At 30.0% G+C, this 14,017-nt stretch overlaps 1 protein-coding gene across 4 annotated transcripts in view; it reads right to left on the bottom strand.

Moving 5' to 3' along the window:
• Window positions 1-14,017, bottom strand: part of LOC127164619 (podocan) — a 132,335-nt gene that overhangs the window by 17,311 nt on the left and 101,007 nt on the right. Inside the window, exons 2-3 of one of the 4 annotated variants that reach the window (XM_051108640.1) lie at window positions 10,571-10,627; window positions 2,568-2,614 (exon numbers count right to left, since the gene is read on the bottom strand). The exons of 1 other annotated variant lie outside the window; for it this stretch is intronic. The gene's annotated coding sequence lies outside the window, so the exon portion shown is untranslated. Of the gene's footprint in view, window positions 1-2,567; window positions 2,615-8,371; window positions 8,480-8,635; window positions 8,671-10,570; window positions 10,628-14,017 lie in introns of those variants that run through there. 2 more of the 4 variants (XM_051108643.1, XM_051108641.1) reach the window with 2 other exon arrangements.

The raw sequence follows: 14,017 nt of genomic DNA, 5'->3' as shown, positions 1-14,017 counted from the left end.
GAGTGTTTTCACGACACATCCTCAGATGGCTATAACGCCAGCTCAAAATGTAAACAATGTCACTGAACTGAATAAAACTTGCATATTTTGCTGATTATTGCTGCTGAAAATGATCAATTATTGTCATATTTTGGGCTGTACTAATCGGTTGGATCGGAAAAAACATTTGGAGTACTACAGACTACTGAAAGTTATAACAAATCAAGGAGAAGAGTGCATAAGACTGTCTGAGGAACAAAAGGGGTTTGTGGTTGACCAAACTGAACCAGGATTTCCAGGGCAAGAATCTTGACAATTTGCTCTTATCATTTCTGGTCAGGTAGGTGAAATATTAGACCATTATCTTAATACTGCTTGTACGTATCTTTACCACCCATCAACTTTAGTTTGTCAAAATATTGTGCCCTTTCCTACTTTCTAAATCCTTCTCTATATGATTTAGCAGCTTCTACAGTTTTTTCCATGGTTTATACAGCATAAATTAGCAGAACAACATATTCAGTAGAACATTAACAGTGCAATCCATGCTGTTGTTTACATCCAGTTAAGAAGCGCAACATAACACGGGTTCTTGCAAACAACTATTTATAACTCGACTTGCTGTATTAAAAACTAAGGAAGCTCGTTTTCATCACTGAATAAATTGTAAAAAAAGTTATTGCAACTTTTTATCTTGCAATTTTTCTCAGAATTGTGATATAAATTCTTAACTGTGAGTTATAACGCCAGAATTGCGAAATATAAATGTGCAATTCTGAGAAATTAAGTCAGATGCGCAAATGCAAGTTTATATGTCGCAATTCTGACTTTTTCTTAGAATTGTGAGATATAATCTCAATTTTGAGTTTTAAAGTCCAATTATGAGGGGGAAAAAGACTGATATGCTTTCAGAATTGCAAGTTTATATCTCACAATTCTGACTTAACTCGCAATTACATGTTACAAAGTCAGAATTGTAAGATATAAAGTCACAATTCTGACTTCTCAGAATTTCATGATATTCTCAGAAATTTCATGATATAAACTTTATCTCACAAATATAAACTCACAATTGCGAGAAATAAAGTCACAATTGCGTGATATAAACTTTATCTCACAAATGCAAGTTTGTATCTCACAGTTTTGACGTATTTCTCGCAATTGCGAGTTTATATTTAGCAATTCTGACTTTTTTCACGTAATTCTGAGGAAAAGTCAGAACAGTGAGATATAAATGTGCAATTCTGACTTTTTTCTTGTAAATGTGAGTTTATATGTCGCATTTCTGACTTTTTTCTTAGAATTGTGAGATATAATCTCAGTTTCGAGTTTTAAAGTCAAATTATGAGGGGGTAAAAGACTGATATGCTTTCAGAATCGCAAGTTTATATCTCACAATTATCATTTTTACTCGCAATTGTGTTTTATAAAGTCAGAATTGTAAGATATAAAGTCACAATTCTGACTTTTTTCTCAGAATTTTGTACTATAAACTCACAGTTGCAAGAAACAAAGTCTGAATTGTGTGATATAAACATTTTTCTCACAAATGCGAGTTTGTATCTTGCAATTTTAACTTTTTTCTCACAATTGCGAGTTTATATTTAGCAAATCTGACTTTTTTTTGCACAAATGCAAGTTTATATCTCTCAATTCTGACTTTTTTAATAGAATTGTGAGATATAAGCTCAATTGTGAGTTATAAAGTCCAATTTTGAGGGGGAAAAAAGACTGATATGTTTTTAAAATTGTTATAATGTCGCAATTCTGAGAAAAAAAATAAGAATTGCAAGTTATATCACAGTTCTGAGGAAAAAAGTCAGATTTCTGAGTTAATATCTCACAATTGTGGCATTTTTTTCTTGCAATTCTGAGAAAAAGTCAGAACTGTAAGATATAAAAAATTCTGATGTTTTTTTTTTCACGCAAATGCGAGTTTATATCCCAGAATTCTGAATTTTTTCCATTTTAGAGAGGGAAAAAGACTGATATGTTCTCAGAATTGCAAATTTATATATCACAAGTCTGACCTAATAACTAGCAATTATGTTATAAAGTCGCAATTCTGAGAAAAAAGTAAGAACTGTAAGTTTATATCGCGCAATTCTGACTTTATAACTCACAATTGTGAGTTTATATCACACAATTCTGGAAAAAAAAAAAAAGTCAAAACTGCAAATTTGTATCAAAATTGTGAAATCAGAATTGTGAGATAAAAAGCCCCAATACCTTTTTATTTTATTTAGTGGCAGAAACAGGCTTTCATAAATATTGCTGTAGTGACTAAACAAATTTTCAAGGAACAAATGACTGTAGTTGTGAAATTAAAGTATTGAAAATATTAAAATGGAAAAAGTTACATAGAATCCACAAAGGAATAAACAATCTTAATGGCCAAGAACGTAATACAGACAAAAATATATTTTTAATAAAGGATATGATGACTAGTGAGTGAAATACTTGCATAAACATTTCCTTTTCAAGGACTAAATGAAAGTTTACAGAGAGTAATATTGTCCTACTTAAGATGGAAAAAAAGTGACGGATGTCACAGAGGCAAAGCTCTACATGCCTCTACATGTACAAACCTTAAGAACAGAGATCCACACCTGATTTTAAACATGTCAAACACTCCCTGAAACATAAAAGAGCAGGTGTAACCACACACACACACACACCCAAACACACAAAAAGCCTTTATTAAGTTTCAGTACTGTTAGACCGCGAGTGCCTTTAATTAAGACAAAATGTGTTCTACTTAGGCTTTATTTTTCATCATTTCGTCTCAAGCCTAGGAAACTGCTTGTGATTTCACAAGACCCTGCAGTCAATTTTTAGCCAGTGAGTAAATGTAAACCCATGGATTGTTTTACCACAGATTTTGTATATGCTGGAGCATTTGCGTAAGTGTAAACGTGTGTCCATGCATATGAATTTCAGCATGTTTGAGTTTGCAAGTGTGTCCTTGTACGTGTCAGTGAGTGTGTGTTTGGCCTCCAAAGCCCTTCATTAATGCAGAATTAACATGGACTTGTTCAGAACATCCTGTCCCTTGGCCCGAGGTCACAGCGTTTGTCTGAATTATTCAGTTCAAGAAAAAACACAAACAGATTACTGTGCTGAACGCATCAAAAATAAGGGGGACCAGAAACTACAGTGTCCCTGGGGCGACTACTGTGTAGCATAGCATTAAAAAGGATACAGTTCAGACAAAAATGTACATTTTGTCATCATTTACTCTAACCTGAAGGATCTTATTCTTCTATTAAGAATATAGTTTTCTTAATGTTTAGTGGGTACTGTTTTTATTAGCTGTTAAGACTCTCAATCTGACGGCACCCATTCACTGCAGAGTATCCTTTGGTGAACAAGTGACGTAATAGTAAATTTCTCCAAATCCGTTTTGATGAAGAAACAAACTCATCTACACTTGGATGGCCTGAGGCTGACAATATTTTCAGCATTATTTAAGCAGTGTAGATTTATCAAGGGTTACAATGAAAAATGCTGGATTCAAACACATTTATTTTCTCTCTCTCTCCATTCTATCAATCCACCTGTCGTTCTTTGTCTTCTCTGTCCAGCTGTCTTTCTACAGCCGCACAGCCCTCCTGCACGGTATTTAATAAACGCATTCGACCCTGCCGCTGGTGTAACCAGCTGCCCGTCTGTCCTCTATTTGTCTGCTTCCCACTTACTAGAATATTGATGCGGTCCTGCTTTAGCTTTAGTTTGATGTCAGCGTTTGTGCCGTTGCTACATCATTTAAAAGCAGCTGTCTTCCACTGCACTGCAAAAAAGAGATTTTCTTATCTAGTATTTTGGTCTTGTTTTAAACATCTTGTTTGGTCTCGGTACAAATATTTAAATGTTCCTAAAACAAGACAGATAAAACAAGAAATATCTTCCAATAGGGTAAGAAAAAAACACTTCATACGAAGGGAAATCAAGAATATATATATTTTTAACAATATGGCTCTTCTTTCTTGTTTTAAGGAAAAACGCACTTAAAAGAAAAAATAATCCAAATTAAGTGAATTTATGTGTAAAAGATGAAAAATATCTTCCTGTAAAGTAAGAATTATTTTCTTGCTTTAAGTAAAAAGTATTGATGCATTTATTTCAGGAAAAAAGAGTTTATGCTTTAAAATAAAAGAAAAAGAAAGAAAGAAAGAAAAAGAAAGGAAGAAAGATTATTTTTCTTATCCCACTGCCAGATTATTTTTTTGCTTAAAAAAGAAAGAAAGAAAAAGAAAAATCTCCAAAAGGGGTAAGAAAAATAAACTTAATTCTATTTTCTTGCTTTTGCAAAACATTTATTTATTTATTTATTTATTTATTTATTTATTTAAAAATGCATCAGAATTAGTTAATGGGGTAAGAAAAATAAACAATTCAAGAGGAAAACGAAATTAATTTTCTTATTCCACTGACAGATTGTTTTCTTTCTTTTTAGCAAAAACTTTTTTTTCCTCAGAAAAATGCATGAAAGTTAGAGTTTATGATTAAAAAAGAAAGAAAAAGAAAAAGAAAAAGAAGACCTCCGTATGGGGTAAGAAAAAATAAATTTTCTTGCTTTAAGCAAAACCTTTTTTTCTTTCTTTCTTTTTAAATGCAAGTAAGAAAGAAAAAGAAAGAAAGAAAGAAAGAAAAAAAATCTCCAAATGGGGTAAGAAAAATAAACTTAATTCAGTTGTACTGCTTTAAGCAAGACTTTATTTTCGTTATTTTTTTTTGTTTAGTTTTTTTTTTTTTTTTTTGAGAAAATGCAATGAAATTTTGCTTTAAAAAGTGAGTTTATGCTTATCCCCAAACAATCTGTAAAAAATAAACTTAAGTCAAGGGGAAACCAAGATTATTTATTCTTTTTATCTTCTTATTATTGTTTTATTTCTTTTAAGAATTTTATTATTTTATTTTATTATTATTATTATTATTATTATTTTAAATGCATCAAATTTATGCTTAAAAAAAGAAAAAAAAAAATTCCCAACGGGGTAAGAAAAATAATCTTAATTCAAAGGGAAAACAAGATTTTTTTTTCTTATCCTACTACCAGACTATTTTCTTTCTTTTAAAAAAAACTAATTTTAAAGACAAATGCATTAAAATTAAGTGAGTTCATGCTTTAAAGAAAGAAAGAAAGAAAGAAAGAAAGGGAAAAAATCCCCCAATGCGATAAGTAAAATAAACTTAATTCATGAGGAAAACAGGAGTATTTTTATCCCACTTCCAGATTACTTACTTTATTTTAAGCAAACTTTTCTTTCTTTCTTTCTCTTTCTTTTATTTATTTTTATTTTTTTATAGAACAATGCATCAAAATTAGCTGATAAACTTAAGCAAACTTGATTTAAAGGGAAAACCATTTACAGTATCTTTCTTACCCCACTTGCAGATTTTTTTCTTATTTAAAACAAGAACTTAATTTAAAACTTAATTTTGATCATTTATTTATTGTTCAAAAAACAAAACTGAATATCTTAAATAATTTGCTTTTTAAGTAACTGATCTTGATTTAGAAAAGTTTAGACGTTTGTACTGGAAATACTAAGAAAGTCAATCTTGCAGTGTGCAAAATTGGAAAAACGTATTATATTACATAAGGTGCACCAAAAACTCAGATTATGTAATTGGTTTAATCATACAGAAAGCTTTCTTTGTTATAGACACAGATGAGTCCCTTTCTCCACCCACATACACATGTATATTTTCCTTTCATGTCAGTGAAGGGCAACCTGTGCCAGGATTGTTACACAACTCACCAGGATGTGTATGGGGTGAGTTAGTTGCGCGCGCACACACACACACTTTGCGCAACTCCAAATTAGGTCAGTATGACATACACAGAACACACACAATCAGACTGAATACATTTTGACCTTTAAGTCATTACGGCTGCACAGAAAACAGAAATAATGACAAAACTGCACTAAGAATGCCTCGTTTTTTTAAACGGGACACGTCAGACTGCGATTTAAGCGGGTGACGTAACATTCTGCAGTATATGGACGCTCTCGCTCACTATGTAAACCCAAGCATCTGACTCTGTCCTTGCTGATGCGATTGCTCTCCCACAGGAAAACCGCCCGCAGCTGCGCACACAAGCAAAACACTCATACAGGCCCAAAAACGGCTGATTAGATTGTATGTATCTATATGCAGTGATAAAAATGCAACTGGCCTGCAGTATGGTGATGTAACTTCAGAATGGGAGCAGAAAAGGCTTTTTGATTTGTCTGACAACCTCCGAACGGCTGTAAACTCATAACACGCTCTCTGCCATCCTACATCCCATCTCTTGCATAACTGCATTGAACCGGTTGCCACGGCAGCCAGACTGCCATCCATGTTTAACGCATCATTGGGTCACTGAAGGGCCTTTTTTTTAACTATCTGACAATTACACAACAACATTACTGGGAAAGGGATGGTTTAGGCTAGATAAGGCCATGTTTTATGTTTAATTTGTCAGAAATACTGAGAATTGTCATCTATATTAGAGGTTCATGAACAGATTTTTGATGATAAAGTGTGTGTGTGTGTGTATTTCCGTGGTTGATCCCTGCTGGTTCTGTCTTTAACATGTGTTGCACAATTGAGTGTTGGGTTATCTGTTTTCCTGAGAAAATTTCAGTTTACAACAATTTCGCCATCACAGATACATTTGACTCCAAGTAACTGACTAACTCTTGACCTTTAACACAAATTTGACCTACACTGAAAATAATAAAAAAAAAAAAAAGAAAGAAAAAAAAGAACATTATAATTACAATAATAAATGATAATATATAATATATATTATATATATTATAAAATATAATAAAAATAATAAAAAGTATTATTTTTATTATTTTTTAAAAATATATTTGATATATATAGGCACACACACACACATACATACAATTAAATATATTTTTATATAGTAAAACTGTATAAGAAATATATTCAAAATAATTAAATGTTCAAAATAATATAACCAAAATATTTATCAAAATTATCAAAATAATATTACATTAACATTAATACCATTATTATTATTATTATTTATTAATTATAATAGTAATTAATTCATTGTGTAACATTTGACATTTAATCTCATTCATAATAATACTGATATATTAATAAAATAAAAATTAATGTCAATATTTCTATTTAAAAAAAAATAAATAAATAAATAAATAAATAAATAAATAAATAATAATAATAATAATAATAATAATAATAATTATATATATATATATATATATATATATATTTATTTATTTATATATATATATATATATATAAATTTATAAGAAATATATTTTTTAATAATTACAAACTTGGTGTAACATTTTCAACATTCAAACTTCATATTTAAAAAAATTCTAAATAATAATTAAATGTTACAATAATATTAATTATTATAATTAATCATAATTAATTCAAAATATATATTTCCATTGTGTAATATTTGACATTTAATCTCAATATTTATAATAATAATACTAATATACTTAAAAAATTCGAATTAATGTTAATATTTAAAAACTTTAAATCAATGTTAATATTAATGAATACATGTATGAAGCATAACTGTCAAAACAACAGTTAACATTTTGTTAGCTGCCTACATTTTGGCAAGCAAGGTCATGTTCTGATATGATAAACATTGATTCAGTTGCCATAATCAACACAAGATAACATTTCAGGTCATGCAGTTAAAGTTAGAGAATTGCAATATTATGGTCAAGGTCACTGTGATTGTGCATTAGTGTAAAAAACCTGATTATTTAACTGCTACTGACGTGAAGGAAAACAGGGCTAATGTGGCTTTAGGTGTTTAATTCTCCTTTGTTGAAAAGTCACTTTGCACTATTGTGTAACCAAAGGCCAAGCATCCAGCTAAGAAGGATTTATCAGTTCCTCATGACCAGAACCAGGGCTATTAAGGTCAAAACCTGAAAAGGATTGTTTCTTAGAGCGAGCAGCACAGCTACTTTTCCTTTCACAATGTTTTTACACAATTCTGCCTGTTGTTTATTTCAATTTCGTCCCGTGGTTAACCAAGGAACAAGCATTTCATCATTTATACTCTTGATTAATCCTTCCATAACCCACAGCATTTCTCAACGTGAAGCCTATTCTAGATTAAATGTGGTGAATAGATGTGCCAAAATACTGTGATTAGTACAACACTGAACTTTAAACTAGAACTAGAAAACTGCAATTCTGCTCCAAACCCAAGTGATCTGCCTGAATCCTGATCATCATGAAACTTCAGAAGTGAAATCTGATTCCAGTGTTAGCATGTTGCTAAGCTAACAAAACAATATCAACATAAACAGCACACTAACCTTTGCTGAAAAAAAAACTTTGCTAGTTTGTTGATTTTAGCTGGTCTCCTTACCTGGTCTGTTGTTTGGTTTTAGAGGGTTTTTGGTTACTTTTCAACTTGCACTCCACACCCAGATAAACCAGCTATACAATGGGAGACATTAAACCAACTATGATCATCCTAAACCACCACCAAAAAAAAAAAAAAAAACAACAGCTTAAGGTGGTTTAAGTGAGGGGTATTTTTTTTTTCCAGCAGTGGCAGTGTAAAATAGTACTGAACTATTTATAAATACCTTTTAATATGAAATGTGTTTCTAATAAATGATTGTCTTACCTGGTTCATCATCTTGAATTTGTTTTGTCTCTGAGTTTGTTGCTATGCATTCTGGGATTGCCAAAGGCATACTTGATGCTACTTTATTTGGATAAAACAAGGTATCTAACAAGGCATCATGATCAAGTTGAATCAAGTTGCCTAACAGTGTTGTTATTGTTAAAGAAACTATTCAAAATAATTGTTGGAAATAACAAACTAGAATATAACAAAATGTAAAATAAAAGATGAAAAAATAAGAAAAATGTAAACGTAAACTTTTTTCAACTACTTGCCATGACAACATGTAAGATAAATTTAACTACTAAAATTATTAAAATTAAAAATAATTATAATAAATCTGCATATGCATTTTATATATCTATACATGCATTTATTTTTGAAACCTGCAACTATTTTTTTAGAATTGCAACTATTTCTCAGAATTGCGAGTTTATTTCTAAGAATCGTAAGTTTATTTCTCAGAATTGCGACTATTTTTAAGAATTGCAAGTTTATTTCTAAGAATCGTAAGTTTATTTCTCAGAATTGCAACTATTTCTAAGAATTGTGAGTTTATTTCTCAGTTGCAACTTTATTTTTCAAAATTGTGACTATTTCTAAGAATCGTGAGTATATTTCTAAGAATTGCAACTTTATTTTTCAGAATTGCAACTATTTCTAAAAATTGTGTGTTTATTTTTAAGAATTCTGACTTTATTTCTAAGAATTGTGGGTTTATTTCTTAAAATTGCAAGTTCATTCAAAGAATTGCAACTTTACTGAGTTTATTTTTACGAATTGTGTATTTCTTAGTAAAAAAATTCAGGTTTTTTCCATGTATTGCGAGTATATTTCTCAGAATTGCAACTTTATTTTTCAGAATTGCGACTATTTCTAAGAATTGCGGGTTTGTTTCTAAGAATTGCAAGTTTATTTCTCAGAATTTATTTTTACGAATTGTGTATTTCTTAAAAAATGCGGGTTTATTTCTAAGAGTTGCATGTTTGTTTTTCAGAAGTGCGAGATTATTTTTCAGAATTGCAATTTAATTTCTCAGAATTGCGAGTTTATTTCTAACAATTGCTTTATTTTAAGAACTTAATTTTAAGAATTGCAATTTTATTTCTAAGAATTGCGAGTTTATTTCTCAGAATTGCGAGTTTATTTCTAACAATTGCTTTATTTTAAGAACTTTATTTTTCAGAATTGTGGTTTTATTTCTAAGAATTGCAACTTTATTCTAAGAATTGCAACTTTACTGAGTTTATTTTTACGAATGGTGCATTTCTTAGAAAAAAAAATTCAGGTTTATTTCCATGTATTGCGAGTATATTTCATGTATTGCAATTTTATTTTTCAGAATTGCGAGTATTTCTAAGAATTGCGCGTTTATTTCTAAGAATTGCAAGTTTATTTCTCCGAATTGCGAGTTTATTTTTATGAATTGTGTATTTCTTAAAAAAATGCGGGTTTATGTCTAAGAATTGCGAGTTTATTTCTCAGAAATGCATGTTTGTTTTTCAGAAGTGCGAGTTTATTTTTCAGAATTGCAATTTTATTTCTCAGAATTGTGAGTTTATTTCTACGAATTTGTTTATTTCTTAGAAATGATGCTTTATTTCAAAGAATTGCGAGTATATTTCTCAGAATAGCAACTTTATGCAAGTTAATTATTCAATTGCAAGAAAAAAATTGAGTATTGTGAAATAAAAACTCTTAACATTTTTTTTTTTTATTCAGTGGTGGAAATGGGCTTCCATATTGTTGCCTGCCTTCTTGAACAGAAAAAAAATTACCATCAATGTTAATGAAGGAACAAATACTGTAGAAACCCCCTAAAAAAAGACTGTCTTGTGAAATCAGGATCCTACAGCCTTGAGAGATAAGATGAGGCCAGCTGGGGCCTTAACACTTCCCCTTACTGTCCAAAATAACCCGCTACCATGTGCTGACCTTGGTACAAATGTTGCTCCTAATCAACAGCTGTGTCTGTCCCAGCCAGTCCAGGTCCTGTAAAAAGAGGACAACCCATATAAGGTTTTTCATTCACATCCAATCAAGCCAGAGTGTTTAACGGACAGGCTGATAAACAGACACCATCTTCCTCTCAAAACCTCCTATGAACTGTCATTCAGGACAAAATCTAATGTTAACTCAAACATACATGATAGGCATGTGATACATTGTTTTCGACAAACTCAAAGCAGAACAATGCAGTGGGTTACAGGGAAAAGATTAACTTTGGCTTCTTCCTTCAGGTCAGACCTGTTTGGGACAATAATGTGGGTTCAAAACATGTTTGAGAAAGTTTATCTAACTTGCCCTGATCTCCAGATAAGATACTTTGCTCTTAGGGCATGTTTGCTTGTAAATTACCTTTGTGTGTTTAAATGTGTGTGTTGAAGGAGAAGGTGTGGTGGTGTGAAATAATACTGGATTATTTATGGTTGTCAGAAGACTTCATCTAATCCGTGAACACTAATTCTTCACCAGCACAGACTGTTTTAGGATTGCAAACAAAGATCTTATCTTGTAATTTAAGAATCTCTCTCCCTCTTGCTACTGCCTGTCCCAAGTAAGGAACCACAAAGAAAAGAAAAAGAAAAGAAACAAAACGTGACTCATATTGCTCAATAGCCCTGATCTAAAATTACACTGATCCCCCCTTGGGCTTTCTGTGACTTTGGATTTCTACTCCACCTCACCTCGTTTTAGTCTCAGTTTGCTCTCAGACAATTCCAGATAGAAAAAGTAAATAAAATATTGAAGTTACACCAACTGATATTACTACCGGGGCTAGTTGTCACACTTTCCTATAGATTTATTCAAAGTCAGTTTCTGAGTAGGATGAAATCTTAAAGTCTTTGCTAAGAGCCTATTTCAAAAAAGAACATTTGCACCTTAATTACACAAAAATAAATAAATAAATACAATTTTCTAAATAATAATTACATAAAATGTTACAATAATATTAATAATTACTAAAAATAAATTAATCACAATAGTAATTAATGTTAATATATATGTTAATGCAATATATAAATTCATAACCATAATACTGATAGTAATAAAATAAAAATGAATGTTAATATATTTATTTAAAATTTGTGTGTATATATATATATACAAATTTTAAAGAAATATATTTGTAATAATTACATAAGCATGATGTAACATTTTCAACTTTTCATCTTAATATTCATAAAATTGTGGAAATAATAATTAAATGTTACAATTTACAAAAAAGAAAAAAAGAAATCTAAATTAAAAACTGTGAAACAATTTCAATACACAAGAGATTACATAAAAGATAAAGCGATATACAAACATTTTTAAAAAAAAAAAATTATAATGCCCTACAGAAGGTTTAATTGTTAAAAATTGTTGAATTGAGTTTTTGTTAAAAATTGTTGAAATGAGTTTAATTTGATTTTGTTTTAATTTGAATATACATAAAAATGTGCAGTTATTCATTTTAATAATAATAATAATAATAATAATAATAATAATAATAATAATGAAATACATTCATTTAATTTTAAGGATATTATCTGCATAAAAATATTAGAATTTAATAATACTTCATATTAAAAAATTACAAAATTAATCAAATTTTGAACTAGGTATTCCAATCAACATATTTATAAACTGAGTTTTTTTAAATAAATTGCCAGTTTATTTCTAAAAATTGTGAGTTTATTTCTCAGAATTGCGTTTTTTATATATATATATATATTTTTAAGTTTATTTCGAAGAATTTCTAATAATTAAATATTTTATTATTTATATACATTAAGAATGGGTGGTTATTTAATAATAATAATAATAATAATAATAATAATTAATAAAATATATTCATTTCATTTGAAGGATAACATCTGCATAAAAATATTAGAATTTAAAAATTACAAAATTAATCAAATTTTGAACTAGGTATTCCAATCAACATATTTATCAATTTATTTTTTTACTTTTAATATAAAATGTATTTAATATAAATTTTAATATTTAAATTTTAAATAAATTTTATTATTAAAATATTATTAAAGATAATGTAATTATTTAATATACATAAAAAATCTGCAAACAGTTAGTTATATAATAATAATAATAATGTTAAATATATTTCATTAGAAAGGATATCATTTTTAAAATACATATTATAACTTAATAATAATTAATATTAAAAATGAATACAGCACACACACACACATATATATTCCCCACCCAAACCAGTTCCTGCTTCTCAGAATAATCTAGTACATTTTTTCTGTCTTCATCTACTAATCCTCCATTCCCCACATTCTTGCTGTCAAACTAACCATACACTGACTGCGAATCAAGCACACCAAAAGACGAGCCAAGCCAAGCGATTTTTCCATTTGAAAAAGAATCAAAGAGTGTACTTTCCAAAGACTGCCCTTCTTAAAGCTGCTGTTCTCCAAACTGACATTTTAAAGACCTTACAAAATATAAACTAGAGTTGTGTGACTTTTAGTCTACTAAAGTAATGCATATTCTAGCACACAGCTAACAAAATTAACATTTTGTATATCCACATTGAAAAAACCCAGTCTTTTCCTCTCTGGAAAACAAATCAAACAATACTGATGACTCATCCTGAACCACACTTATTAGTTTTGTCCCACCAAATGCTTTCTACAAATCCATCACCAACACCGCCTGACACAAACCAGCAATAGAAAGTACAGTATTTGCTGTCTCATAAAATCTCATTTGTCATTTTCTCTCTCACCCCAGCCTCTTCAACACACTCGACCTCTCATACAATCAAATCTAAGCCTTAATTGCTTAAATGTCCTCTCATTAAAGCCCAAGAACGTGAGATTAGCATTAGCACGCTAACTATTACAGGAACTCCAGGACCGATGCGAGGTTTTGTGTGAACAGAGGCGGCAAAGGAATACCGTTCACATAACACACAATAACGAAGGGGATTTTCACACATAGGCTGAAAGTAATTGATTTTTAAATTATTAACACACTGAGTATCACAAAAACATACACACATACACAAGGCAAGCACACAAATCTACCAACTCATCCATGCGCATATAATACACAAACATTGCTATTTTTGCCTAGTTTTGTTTCATCAACAAAGACTCTTCCAAGTAATACTACTTGGAATTACTATTCTCCACCCAAGCATAAAAAGGAGTATGTAAAAAACAAAGAACACAATGCGAATGTCACTGAATGTAAGACGAGAAGGTTGTGTTCGTACAAGATAAGAAGATTCGGTTTGTTTGTCTGATTGTGAACTGTCGTCGCCCAATGTCAGTTCGAATAACACTATAAATGTGTTGAATTCACACGTACAGTACACAAACTACAAAAAGGACTCTCGAAATGTCTCAGATGCTTTGTAATTGGGAG

This window comes from Labeo rohita, chromosome 4 (assembly GCF_022985175.1).
Source record: "Labeo rohita strain BAU-BD-2019 chromosome 4, IGBB_LRoh.1.0, whole genome shotgun sequence".
NCBI classification, from domain to species: Eukaryota; Metazoa; Chordata; class Actinopteri; order Cypriniformes; family Cyprinidae; genus Labeo; species Labeo rohita.
This window is presented reverse-complemented; position numbering and strand designations above follow the sequence as displayed.